This window comes from Protomyctophum bolini (assembly GCF_963924005.1).
Source record: "Protomyctophum bolini genome assembly, chromosome: 7".
NCBI classification, from domain to species: Eukaryota; Metazoa; Chordata; class Actinopteri; order Myctophiformes; family Myctophidae; genus Protomyctophum; species Protomyctophum bolini.
Window position 1 is genome coordinate 28724043 of NC_137868.1, and position 14317 is coordinate 28738359.

Sequence of the window (14317 nt, forward strand, 5' to 3'; positions counted from 1 at the left end):
GAAAAATACTGCCGGTTTTGGAAGAATGAATGAATGAATGAATACCTGGCAGGGGAATATTGCGTCTGTGTTCCAAAAAGAAACAAATGAGGCCAGCGGTTTGACTCATAATGAAGCAGCATTGTTATATGAGCCGATTCTGTGAATGAGGGAATGGACGAGTGAGGACTTCAGCACACACGTCTGTAGACACAGTGGGTCACACAACACCTTAGCCATCTGTATGCTTTTGTTCTAGTTCATGGTGGAAACAATGACAGAATTAGGAAAGCCATGCCACACAATGAAACCCATAGTGTTCATTTAACTCAGAGAGTGTAAAGAATTAACCAAATGGACCCTCACAGGTCTATTTGGTTCCATTTCTACACTCTCTGGCTCAAACTACAACTGAGGATCTTACTGTGCATAGACAATAGCTAACATCTGTAGCGTTCAGTGTGTGGGTAGGTTGTGTGGGAAACAGTGGACCTTGAGTGCCAGGGGCCCAGTTGTCTTTTGACATGCCGTTAAATAAGGCCTCAGAGTGTTTACCGGAGGCAAGGAATAAAGTTGCACTCGGGGGAATTTGAGAGGAAACAGGTGCATCAGACTTTACAGGCGAGGATCGTATTTCGATGGTGTGACAGTTGAAAACATCTGCAGATAAGAACATCGGTAGTCGGGAGAGAGAGAGGGAGAGGGAGAGAGAGAGAGAGAGAGAGAGAGAGAGAGAGAGAGAGAGAGAGAGAACGAGAGAGAGAGACAGGGAAAGTTATTGAAAGATACCCACTGAGCCAAATTTTAGGTAACTACATTGACGGAGGGAGGTCATCTGTGTGTGTGTGTGTGTGTGTGTGTGTGTGTGTTGATTAGCAGTTTGGATCCTGTTGAGGTGACAGATGTTCATGGGAGCGGTAGGCAGAGATGAGATGAGGTGGCCAAGTTACTTTACTGATTGTGTGTGTGTGTGTGTGTGTGTGTGTGTGTGCGCGCACGCGCGTGCGTGCGTGTGTGTGTGTGTGTGTGTGTGTGTGTGTGTGTGCTTCGTGCACGCGTGTGGCACTCGCATCAGTGTCCCTACAGTATGTGTTCGGGAGCGCCACTTCTTTCTCCATGACTGAAATGCTGTCCTTGCTGTTGCCAGTGTGTGTGTGTGTGTGTGTGTGTGTGTGTGTGTGTTGATATGATATGCTACAAAAAGGTTGGGTCTCCTTGTCATTAAGTGATTGAATTTCCAGAATGTTCAGCAGATGCTCAAACCCCAGGGGTCGGTCGGTCTCTCTCTCTCTCTCTCTCTGTCTCAGCAGGAGCTGAACCAAATTGAGCAAACACACACACACACACACACACACACACACACACACAGTCACGCAGAAACGTGAGACAGTACATGCCTATTGGAACAGTACAGTATGTTACACTGCGTCAGGTGATTACACAACTGGAACATTAAGCTGCATTTAAAAGCAGAAGCTCTAAACTGTGTAAAACTGTATACAGGCAGAACTGAAAGTCCCTCGACAGAACCCACAGAACACAACAGAAACCACTGTAACCTCCGTCATGCTGTAGGCCTACTTTAAAGTCTCTGGTGGAAACTGTGAGAATGTGATGTAGAAACACTAATGTGATGTAGAAACACTATAGTCCAACTGCAGATTTTCTTTTCATAATATTGCACCATTATTCAGGTACATAATGGATAGAACAGTATGATTAAAAAATGTGTGGCCAGTCTACGACATCTGTGATGTAATGACTCCATATTTAAATCTACAAAACATAACATGTCTGGCAGAAATTTGTAGCATCAATTTTTAAACTTTTTATGTTTTTTCGTAAATGAATGCCCTAGTGGGTTTTCAACCTTTTCATGTCAATGTCCATTATTTATCAAGCCACGGACCATGCCGTGACCATGCCATAGCCTCTCAGACCCAAAAGGAAAAACTGCTGTATTGATGTCGTAGGCAAACGTTGATCAAAATGACATTCGAATTGTGTAGACTTCTTGTAAATTAAGTAATGCAGATCTCTTGAGAGCACAACATGAAAACAAATGGACCCGTAAGGGTAAGGGTTTCATGTTCGCTCTGAAGAGCTCAAGTGCTCAGACATACATTAATTGCTCCATATAGGAGTGGCTAGCACCACTCAAAAATAACATTAGCCACTTAGACACTCAGAGAGACAGACGCATTACTAGACAGCTCACTGTCTTCAGAGCCACATGCCGTAAAAAATGATCACACCAAAGAGGAAGAGGGTTTGACCTGTGACAGCATCACCTGGTCCTGTGAACCTGAACCCGCTGAGACAGCACGACAACCATTAGCTCTGTATTCTAATTAGCTGTAATTGCAGCTGTGGTTTTATCAATGAAAGCAATCAAAGGCAAACCAATTACAAGACATAGGTCTGACCTAAGTGGAGAAATGGAGACAGATGGGCACGCACATATGGGCGCACACGTGCGTGCGCACACACACACACACACACACACACACACACACACACACACACACACACACACACACACACAGACACACAGACACACATGCAGCCGTGCACATACCCACAGTCACCCACGTTATTTCCTGTGTGTTTCATGTTGGCCAACCTTTTCTTTCTCTTCTGCTCAGGGAGGAAGTGTGGGCCCTAATGACTTTTCCTTTGCGTCACAGGCGCTCCATGTGGGGGGCAGACGCTAGTGTGTGTGTGTGTGTGTGTGTGTGCGTGCGTGCGTGTGTTTGTGTGTGCGAGCACACAACTTTATGAATACATTTATGAGAGTGCATTTGTGAGATGCTGACACACAGTCACTTGTTTTCTGTGAGATACTTGCATATTAATGACATCTTAACGACCTAAACCCAATGCACTCATCAGGATGCTCATTCCTGCTGCAGACTGTATTCCCTATGCTGTTATTCTCAAAATGATGATCATCCATTGGTTAATTGCATATTGACTGCTTGGCAATATATAGAATAATCAATTTAACTAAACCAAATCACTTTGTTGTGTTTGGAACCCCATGACCATTACTAGATTATTAGGGTGTGTTTCAGTTTCATTACTTGCGTAACTGCAACACTGTTCCCATATGAAGTTCATCACAAAACACTCATGTTCACGTCACAAAACTGCTTTTTCCACAGTTACGTTTGAGGGCAAACATTTTTGCGCAATTCTGTTTGTGTGTAGCTCAAAACTGAATTCATAACAACCATGCTAATTCTCCATGGAGAAATGGTGGTGGCTTTGGTGAAACAAGGCTTAGGTAATTGTTAAAAAAAAAAGGGGGGGGGGGGGGGGGGGGGGAGAACAATCTCTTTGTTCAAAATGGTTCAAAACATTCTCTCACAGCTCAGTGGGAGGTGCTTGGCTCAAAGCCTGTGCCCGTTCAAAGACCAGAGATGGTCATGGTAAGCCCTGAATCGTGACCGTTGAAAAATGATTCCATCTGAAATGAGAAAAATGGGTTTCCTGATTGGTTCCAAGGCCTTCGCTGAACTCTCTCATTCTCTGAACTGTTTACACTCCTTTCTATTTCTCTCCCTCTCTCGCTGTCTTCTTTCTCTCCATCTGTCCTGTAGTTTCACTCACAGCCCTTCATTCTCTCCTTCCCATGATTCCACCCTCTCTTTCTCCCCTCCCTCACCTCCCTCTCTTTCTCCCCTCCCTCACCTCCCTCTCTTTCTCCCCTCCCTCACCTCCCTCTCTTTCTCCACTCCCTCCCTCACCTCCCTCTCTTTCTCCCCTCCCTCACCTCCCTCTCTTTCTCCCCTCCCTCACCTCCCTCTCTTTTTCACTTTATTCCAGTCATCATTCCTCTCTTTCAACCCTTTCACCATTTCTCTTTCCCCCTTTTGTTGTAGTTGTGCCAATCCTCCCATGTGTACAGCATAGTCCCTGTCAATGCTAACCAATAGTGGCTGGTCATGGGGATGGTGTGTAGACAACCACACGTCTCCTCCAATACACATGATGTCACCAGCTGCTTCTTTCAACCTGACAGCGAGGGCGTAATGTAATGCGTGCAGAGCATTAAAGGGACGCTTCACCTTTTTTGCAAAAAAACGATATGTTAATGACGTTTAGAGGATTTAGAACACTTTCCTGGGGGTCTTTATGTGTGTAAGATGTGGTTTTAGATATTTTAGATTTTAGCAGTGAGCCCAGTGTCTATGATGTCATGGACACTGGGCTCACTTCCTTCCTGGACTACAATTCCCATAATGCTTTGGTGCACTGCTCCTCCTTGTAGATAGGGGGAGGGCTTTCTTAATGAGACACCATGTAGTCCAGGAAGTAAGTGAGCCCAGTGTCCATGACATCATAAGACACTGGGCTCACTGCTAAAATCAAAAATAGCAGTGTCCCTTTAACACACAGTCAACGCACCATAACTCCCGGTTACACTGCCTGTGGAACCGGCGCCCCCCAGTGAGCAGCAGTGCAGCGACCCTGCTGACTTCCCATCCGCCAATACGGTCCGACCAGGCTTGAGGCACAGTGGAAGAATCGAACAACGAGCCTTCACAGTGGTGGGCAGTATAACTTCACCCCCCTCCCCCCCCCCTCCCCTCCTGGATGCCTATGCCATTTCTCTCCCTCTCTCACACCCCCTAGCAGCAGCAATAGTTGGGCTGAGTTCAGGCGAGGTCGGGAAGACGGCCTGAACTGCCCTGGGGATACAAGACCAGTTGATCTGGAAGCACATGATATATATGTCTGTCTGTCTGTCTGTCTGTCTGTCTGTCTTTCTTCATAAAATACTGGTTGCTCTCAGCTGAATGCTGAAGCTCTCTCTCTGAAAACCACATTTGGTCATGAGATAGACAGACAAATAGACATCATATATGATATTATATGGACTGACTGAGGAACAGAAAGACAGAGAACTAACAAACCTGGTCTAAACCCTGCAGTATGTCGTACACAGGAAGCTCATATTTTCTCAGACTATATTCTCCCCCCCCCCCCCCCCCCCCCTTTTTCTTATTTGCTTTGCAGTCTGATCCGACAATTGAAGCTTCCTTTCGGAGGCTAATAATACAACAGGGCCATTGTGCAAAGCGTTGTTTCCCCTTTGCCTGATTTAGCAAGTAAGCATGCGATCTCTCCAGTCTCCACTCCCAGAATGGGTGGGTGGAGGAGTAGACTTTTTTTTTTTTTTTACTGCAATCAGATTGGATTGTGGCAGTACTTCATAATAATGCTCTATTTGAGTCTGGCTCTACAGAACATGAGAACACCCATGGCAATACAGAGGTAGCCATTGTACACGTCTCCACACCCTGTGTGTCTCCATTACATTTAGTACCGCAGGGCTCTGACTTCTCTTCAGGTGCAGCAATATAACGCTGCAGGGCTTTTACATGTGGAATTTCCACAATGGATTTATATTCATATGAACTCTACTTAGTGTACTTTCTCATGTCTACACTCGACTCTTATATCCTCTCTGCATTCTGCACACACACATGCACGATGTCTCTCTCTCTCTCTCTCTCGCGCGCACGGAAGCACGCACGCACACACGCACACACACACATCTCAGCTTTTGATCCAACAATGGAAGGTTATCAAATGGCACGGCTGTGAAATGATCAGGATTGCGAGATTGGAGGGTTCCCATGGTGTACAGTCACAAAGTTTGTGTACAGCATTGGTTCAAATCATGCTCAGGGCCTGTGTGTGTGTGTGTGTGTGTGTGTGTGGAGACAGACAGAGCAGGCGTCCATGAGACTCAGAACACTGCTGATCAGCCCCAGGACCGCAGCAAGGGCTGGCTGCTTTCTGCCAACTCTGCCTGCTTTCTGCCAACACACACACACGTGTGTGTGTGTGTGTGTGTGTGTGTGTGTGTGTGTGTGCATTGGCGTCTGCGTCTGTGTGCTGAATGCATGGCTTCCAGTCCGTCTGCTGTGTTTCTCCGTCCTGCGTTTATGTCTGTCTGTCAGTTTATCAGTGAGTCCAGGGCCAGTGTGTTTGTGTGTCCATGGGTGAAATGACCGCTGTGTCCCGCTGCGAGGACCACACGGTCCCCTCAGCTGCCCTGTCCTCCAGCCTCCTCTCGGCCCCAACTGTCCAGTCTACCTTGACCAGCCATGTTGTTGTTGTTGCTGCGGCGGCGTGGCCACTAGGAGTGATCCATCTAATGCTTCATTTAGAATGCATCGAACTGCAGTGCATGCATGTCACGTGTGGAAAATAGATGATTCTCAGCCATTTTTTCGGTGATTTCTGCCATCGTACGACAAAGTATAAAACAGTCTTTTGTCTGTCTGTGACTAATCTCGCAACGATCAGCACCAAATTTCATGTACAATTGTTTTCACATGTTTGTGCCCAGGGTGCATACGTTAGTCTGACGTACTGTACGTGGACGGTTAAGACTCTGGCTTCTGTGGGAGGTTAGGGTTGGGGTTTGGGGTAGGGGGTCGGACTATTAGGAGGTTAGGGTTGGGGTTTGTGGTAGGGGGGCGGACTATTAGGAGGTTAGGGTTGGGGTTTGTGGTAGGGGGTCGGACTATTAGGAGGTTAGGGTTTGGGGTAGGGGGTCGGACTATTAGGAGGTTAGGGTTGGGGTTTGTGGTAGGGGGTCGGACTATTAGGAGGTTAGGGTTGGGGTTTGTGGTAGGGGGTCGGACTATTAGGAGGTTAGGTTTGGGGTTTGTGGTAGGGGGTCGGACTATTAGGAGGTTAGGGTTGGGGTTTGGGGTAGGGGGTCGGACTATTAGGAGGTTAGGGTTGGGGTTTGTGGTAGGGGGTCGGACTATTAGGAGGTTAGGGTTTGGGGTAGGGGGTCGGACTATTAGGAGGTTAGGGTTGGGGTTTGTGGTAGGGGGTCGGACTATTAGGAGGTTAGGGTTGGGGTTTGTGGTAGGGGGTCGGACTATTAGGAGGTTAGGGTTGGGGTTTGTGGTAGGGGGTCGGACTATTAGGAGGTTAGGGTTGGGGTTTGGGGTAGGGGGTCGGACTATTAGGAGGTTAGGGTTGGGGTTTGTGGTAGGGGGTCGGACTATTAGGAGGTTAGGGTTGGGGTTTGTGGTAGGGGGTCGGACTATTAGGAGGTTGGGGTTGGGGTTTGTGGTAGGGGGTCGGACTATTAGGAGGTCGGACAAAAGATATGCACCCAATTTGTGACCCTCTCCCCCTTTTATTTTTAATGTAGAACTTTACTTTCATAAGGGACGTCAATAGAGGTTGGATTGTTCGGAATCTTTACCCAAATATAGAGATGGCTGACGTCACAGTACTGATGTCATAGATAGATGACTGACTGACACAGTAGTGAGGTCATAGATAGATGACTGACTGACACAGTAGTGAGGTCATAGATAGATGACTGACTGACACAGTAGTGAGGTCATAGATAGATGACTGACTGACACAGTAGTGAGGTCATAGATAGATGACTGACTGACTGACACAGTAGTGAGGTCATAGATAGATGACTGACTGACTGACACAGTAGTGAGGTCATAGATAGATGACTGACTGACACAGTAGTGAGGTCATAGATAGATGACTGACTGACACAGTAGTGATGTCATAGATAGATGACTGACTGACTGACACAGTAGTGAGGTCATAGATAGATGACTGACTGACTGACACAGTAGTGAGGTCATAGATAGATGACTGACTGACACAGTAGTGAGGTCATAGACGGGCCACATACTGTCAGAGATACTGTAGGTACACAACATGGAAGCCACGTCATTATTACACCCTAGGCAGGGGAACTATTTTGCGTGTCTTAAGTACCAGGTCTTACTGTAGGTCGCTAGCTGTTGTTCTCTCGTTTTCAATGCCTGGTGACTTTACTTGTATTGTAACATTGTTGCAGCAGTGTGACAGTGGAATAGATTTGGAAAACCCCTCACATAACCAGTGGAAGGATAAAACATAACTCAAGAGGCAATATCATATATTGTCACATTTCTATTCTAAGAAACTGCCATGACAGTCTTTGATGGCTATAGCTGCTTTTGAAATCCCCCCCGCCCCTCTCTCCATTTTCTGTCTCTCTATTGAAACATTCCGCAGTGGTCAGAGACAATAAAGGACTAATTTGTCTTGGCCACAGCCTGAGGGGCAGATAGTTGGCCAGTGGGTCATATGGCCACTCTGAGAGTCTCTAGGGGAAGTGTGTGTGTGTGCGTGTGTGTGTGTGTGTGTGTGTGTGTGTATGCATTTTGTGCGTGTGTGTGTATGTGTGTGCATGCTCGCAGAGTGCCCATCTGTGCTCACCTGTCCACGTCTGTGATGTTGTGCTGGTGTGCATCTGAGAGGGCTTTTCACACTGTATGCGCATGCTGCATGTGTCCCAATTACACTATGCGCATGCTGCATGCGTCCCAACTATGCAGTCATGCATATATACAGTAGGCAGGATAATGACTGTTTGTTTATACATGTACTGTATGTTAATAGTATTTTAAAAGGTGTACAAGGGGACTGTATCATGTCAAGTGTTTTGTAATAATAGTCTTGACTCTGTAATGCAGGGCTTTAATGGCTGGTGATATTTTCTTGTAAACATTCAGCCTCGTCAAGCAGTTACCTGCCCCTCCTTTCCTCCTGTCTCTATTAAAAGAGCAGACACTAGTAAAATTAGGCAGCTGTCTGTGGCCCCCCCATGCCCCCTCCTCTCTCTCTCTCTCTCTCTCTCTCTCTCTCTCTATATCTCTCTCTCTCTCTCTCTGTTGTCTCTTTCTCACTCTTCATAAACCTAGCCAGCTGTCTGCCCTCCACCTTTGACCTTGTTTGGCTGAACAATGTGTGTGTGTGTGTGTGTGTGTGTGTGCTCATGTGTGCTCATGTGTGTCGGATCCAGGGGGGGGGGGGGGCTTTCAGCATGACCCCTGACCTTTTGTGAGTGACGAGCTAAAGCTCCTCCACCCACCCATTCTGTCGCTCTGTTTCCTGACTGATAGCCTGTCAGTGAGACACACTTTCTGCCTACATTGTGCGCACGTGCGTGCGTGCGTGCATGTAAGCTTAAGGGTCAGAAAGGGGGACACTATCCAGGCAAGTTAAAAATAACAGCTCTTATGGTGGTGGAGTATGTGTGTGTGCTTGCATGTGTGTGTCTGTATAACAGAAACAGTCAGGTTGGTGTGTGTTTGTGTGTGTGCACGCGCGTGTGTGTATGTATTGGTCTGTGTGTGTGTAGGCGGAAGAGTATCTGGTAATTATTTAGTCAGGCTTCAACTTTGACCCTGTCTCTTGACCTTCCACATCCTGCCCAACTGGGGAGCAGACAGGCACGCGCACACACACACACACACACACACACACACACACACACACACACACACACACACACACACACACACACACACACACACACACACACACACACACACACACACACACACACACACACACACACACACACACACACACACACACACACACACACACACACACACACACACACACACACACACACACACACACACAATGGGGTCTAGGGGTCTGTGGAGTGAATATACATGGCCGGGGGAGCTTGGGACTTTGCAGTGTACTGATGTCTGTTTAAAGGGAAAAACAGAATGATATGACACTCATACATCATGTTAACACAACACTAAAGTACATTACAGTACAGTAACACATGATAAGCTTATGATCACACAGGGAATCCAGCAGAGAGAGAGAGAGAGAGAGAGAGAGAGAGGTGGAGTGGAGTAGAGAAGAGTTTTCAAAGTGAGACGGAGAGACTGCTTTTATATTCCTGTCTTATTTCTGATCTGGGAATGCAGCGGAGTACACGCAATACATATCATTTATATTACATTGTCCAGACAGAGAGCAAGACAGGTCTGGAGAGACAAATACACAGACAGGGTCTGGTGAGTCAGACATTTGATCAACACACACACACACACAGACAGACAGACAGACAGACAGGGCCTCTGTGTGTGTGTGTGTGTGTGTGTGTGTGTGTGTGTGTGTGTGTGTGTGTGTGTGTGTGTGTGTGTGTGTGTGTGTGTGTGTGTGCGTGTGTGAGTGAGAGAAAGAAAGAACAAGTGAGCGATAGAGAAGAAATAGTGTAGCTGTGGGCTCTTTCCCTGCTGGTCATTACATTGTTCTTTTGGTGATAAGATCTACCCAGAGCCTCATATTAGCCCTCATTAAGCCTGCCAAGGCCCTGCCCCGTGGTGTGTGCATGTCCATATGGGTGTTCTGCACTAAAAACTGTGTGCGTGTGTGTGTGTGTGTGTGTGTGTGTGTGTGTGTGTGTGTGCGCGCGTGGATGCTTGAATGCATGTGTGAATCTGCGTTTTTGAAAGAATGTGTGTTAGAGGGGTTTTTCTGTTCCCTGCTTTACAGCAATAATTGAACAGTAATAACGGTCAATTACCTCTGTTCTCGTCTCTTGGGTAGATTCTTTCTCGCCTGATTGGCCCCACTGTGGCCCCTACAACATGTAGTCTTCAACAGGGGGTACAGGACCCTTAGTGGGTCCCTGGTTACCGCAAGGGGGGGCCGCCATATCTTTGTGTGATTGTAACTTTTTGTTTTGATTTTGTATTTTACATTAACCACGTGAATGTATATTCTGAGGCCAGCATATAGCCAGGTGTAGAGGGGAAAAGGTACAGGTACCAAGTACAGAGGCAGCACATTAACCATATTAATTCCGTTTATTTCTCCACCCCCCCGTAAAAATCTGTCTTTCTTTAATGTAATTAAATCCGGTAATTTCCCCTTTTACTCACATGTTAGACAGCCTCCACACGGATCTGACGTGCACGCGTAACTCTTTTTTCTGCTCAAAATTAGTCATTTTTTAAGGTTGTTATTCCCTCTTCTTACATCCGTGGAAGAAAAATAACACATCGCCATCTACCGCAACCTAATGGTTTTATGAATGCAATATTAGGCTACACACATCCTGGTTGCCCTCAAGGACTATTTAAAGAGGACGAGAAGTGAAGACCGTACGGTGGACTCCATGTTGCCCTGGAAGGAACATGCTCAGTTGAGACCAGGAAGTTGTACATGACAAATCATAGATATGGCACAAATGGCCCAGCAGATGGCTTGATGCCACTGTATATCATGTCACGTCATTGCATTTGACCTTTTATATTAACGATTTAACAGCAAGTGGATAAGGAAGTCCCAGCATGGATCATCACACAGACAGTAATGTTGGTCATCTCTCCTTTCAGTGGCATCACGCCATCTGATGGGCCATTTGTGCAATATCTATGATTTGTCATGTACAACTTCGCTTCTCCTCTTTAAATAGTCCTTGGTTGCCCTGGGATCTCTTCTTCTATACTGTGGTATTTCGCGCATTTGACTGGCACTGACCTCACGATCCCCGCCTATGGGTCTGGAGGGAAAGTGTTAAAGAAAGATAATGTGTAAACAAATACACAAACATAGATTTACACCGCTGATAGTGCTGTCAAACAAGTCCATGAAGCTATATGAAATCTATGAAAAGGTTTAATCCGCGAGACCGCAATAGTAAGGGGTCCTTGGGTATGAAGAACATTGGAGGCCCCTGCCCTGCAGAATGTGGCCCCTGGCCATGCAAAGCAAGTATGAGGGCTATTTATCTGGACAGTGGTGGACAGTAACAAAGTACACTTACAGTAGTTGAGTAGGCCTACTTAATTTTCTTTTGCTGTATTTTACTTGAGTACTTGTATGTTTGGATACTAGGAAGGGTGGGAAAGTACATTATTAATTATCCACTTAAACCCTATTTCCAAAATTGTGAACTAGCAGTTCTACAAGTCCACCACGGACAAACACCTTTTTGGGGTTCCATCATTTTCTTTATCACTGCATCCCTTCCCTTCATCTAAAACAATGCAATTCTATTTTCATCTTTTTGATTAGTAATTTTAAAATGCATAGCTCATAATTATGAGTGACATTTAAATGATGGCAAACAATGATCATAAAATACTCTCCAAAATATAACATAAAGTGCATGTTGGCACATAAGTGCTTCCCCAGTGTTTCCCAAGGCATAAAAAGGTGCCCAATAAAATGGAGTATAGTGCTGAATAAAACGCATGCACACACACACACACACACACACACACACACACACACACACACACACACACACACACACACACACACACACACACACACACACACACACACACACACACACACACACACACACACACACACACACACACACACACACACACACACACACACACACAAAATAAAAATAAAAAAACTATAAAAATGTAATAAGATTGACGAGGAATACAATAAAAGCACTTGAAAGAACAAACTCATTTATGGTCAGGCTTGAGTTTTGCCTGAGGGGAAAAAGCACTTTTTGGTCTTAACCACTGACACTTTGTGTGAACGGCCTGGCCTGGTTGGAGGATATTGAAGTGTGCTTCTGGCAGTGCCTGTATGGGAACTGGGTTGGGAGTTTGGGCAGGGTAGTGTTTAAGGTGGAGATACCCAAATCCACAAACACACACAGCTGTCCGCATTGACACATTCATTTAATTTCAAGTGGAAAACACAGACTTTTCCTCTCTTTTAGGCTTGTGAAGTGTCGTGCGTCTGGACTCCTGACTTGTTTGTGTAAACAGATGCAGGGAGTGGACAGGGTAATACTACCCTGGTGTTGAGGAGAGTGCACAGGGTAATACTATCCTGGTGTTGAGGAGAGTGCACAGGGTAATACTATCCTGGTGTTGAGGAGAGTGCACAGGGTAATACTATCCTGGTGTTGAGGAGAGTGCACAGGGTAATACTATCCTGGTGTTGAGGAGAGTGCACAGGGTAATACTATCCTGGTGTTGAGGAGAGTGCACAGGGTAATACTATCCTGGTGTTGAGGAGAGTGCACAGGGTAATACTATCCTGGTGTTGAGGAGAGTGCACAGGGTAATACTATCCTGGTGTTGAGGAAACCAGCCATTCTGTGGGCTCACTGCATGGTGAGCCCCCAAATAATTGACAAAACAATTTTAATGATAACATATGACATTAATATTTAAAACAAATTAAGTAAAGCATAAATCACAGTATGTTTTCTTTAAAACTTTCATAAGGTGAGTTTTCATACAGAGAAATACTAACTTAAAGTAGGCCTATACTATGTTAGTTCCATTGATCCAAGACGATCATTAAAATGAATAAAAGATTCTATCAGCTGCCGTGTCACATTGTCAAGTTGGCCCTCAGGCCCTGATCCAGCCAAACGGTTGAGCCACTGGTATATGCAATGAAATGTTTGTTACTGACATAAAACAAATTTCACTTTTACAACAATTTCTCAAGTATTTTTACTTTGAAGAAATATTCATGGGGCCCTATATGCGCCATGCTTTGGTGTGGTGCGTAAATAGCCCAAAAGGACATGACAAGGAAAAGGACAAGTAAAGTGGCACTGGTTAGAGAAGAACTAACTTTTCTGGTTCTGAAAATGTTGTCCGGGACTCCCAGGGTCCTTGAGGGTTTAACCACTTTAACCCTATACTGCACTGTTTTCCATACACTTGCATGGAGTTGCTTAACCAGCACATGAGGCGTTTTCACCCCTTCTTCCAGGTGGGAAAAGTGGTGGCCTCTCTATGTGATATAACTGCATTCAATTCAACGGAGCTTTCATGAACGTGCCGGGCCGAAAGCATGAACGAGCACCGCGCGTTGTGGGAACCACTGCTATATTATCAGATTTTTAAATCATCATCATTTTTCGACCACGGTCGAAATCATGGATTTCACAATGCCACGCCAGACTTCCCGGTCCTTAATTGCCCCCAGTTCCCATGCTTACTGATGCATGTGTCCCTAGCGATGACATCAGGGAACGACAGTTTTCTACCTCTGGTCTGCTTCGAGGCAGGATTCCAGTGAAGAAGGGAAGATATAACCTCATTGTCAGCTCTGCGGCCAGCAAAGAAGTCGATGGGTCATTTATTTGAAAGTGTCCATGTCTCGTAGCCATAGAGTAGAATGGGCTCGACGGTCTAGTGCGTCTACAAGACACGTACTGATGTTGTAGTTGTAATAGTTTCAAAACAAAACATTTTGTTGGAACTTTTTAACAACACAAATGGCACAAAATTCTGTCTCCCTTCTACTCAGAAGGGGGTCTTCGGTCAAATCCATCTACATTTGGAGGGTTGGGCTTATTGAATATTTGACACGGTTCTTGGCCCATGTGGCAACGCTCCCCAAGGTGCGTGTTGTTGTCAGGACTACAGCTATGGGCTTGTTCAATGTCACCTCGCACCAGGCCTCAACCTTGGTGACCTCTCACCTTTGGAAGGGTGACCTTTAACCTTTGGAGAGCCGACCCTTGACCCTGACA

General features: G+C 45.9%; 1 long non-coding RNA gene across 2 annotated transcripts in view; it reads left to right on the forward strand.

The window, feature by feature from the left end:
• Positions 1-14317, forward strand: part of LOC308318035 — a 145534-nt gene that overhangs the window by 71715 nt on the left and 59502 nt on the right. The gene's annotated exons all lie outside the window — the stretch shown is intronic.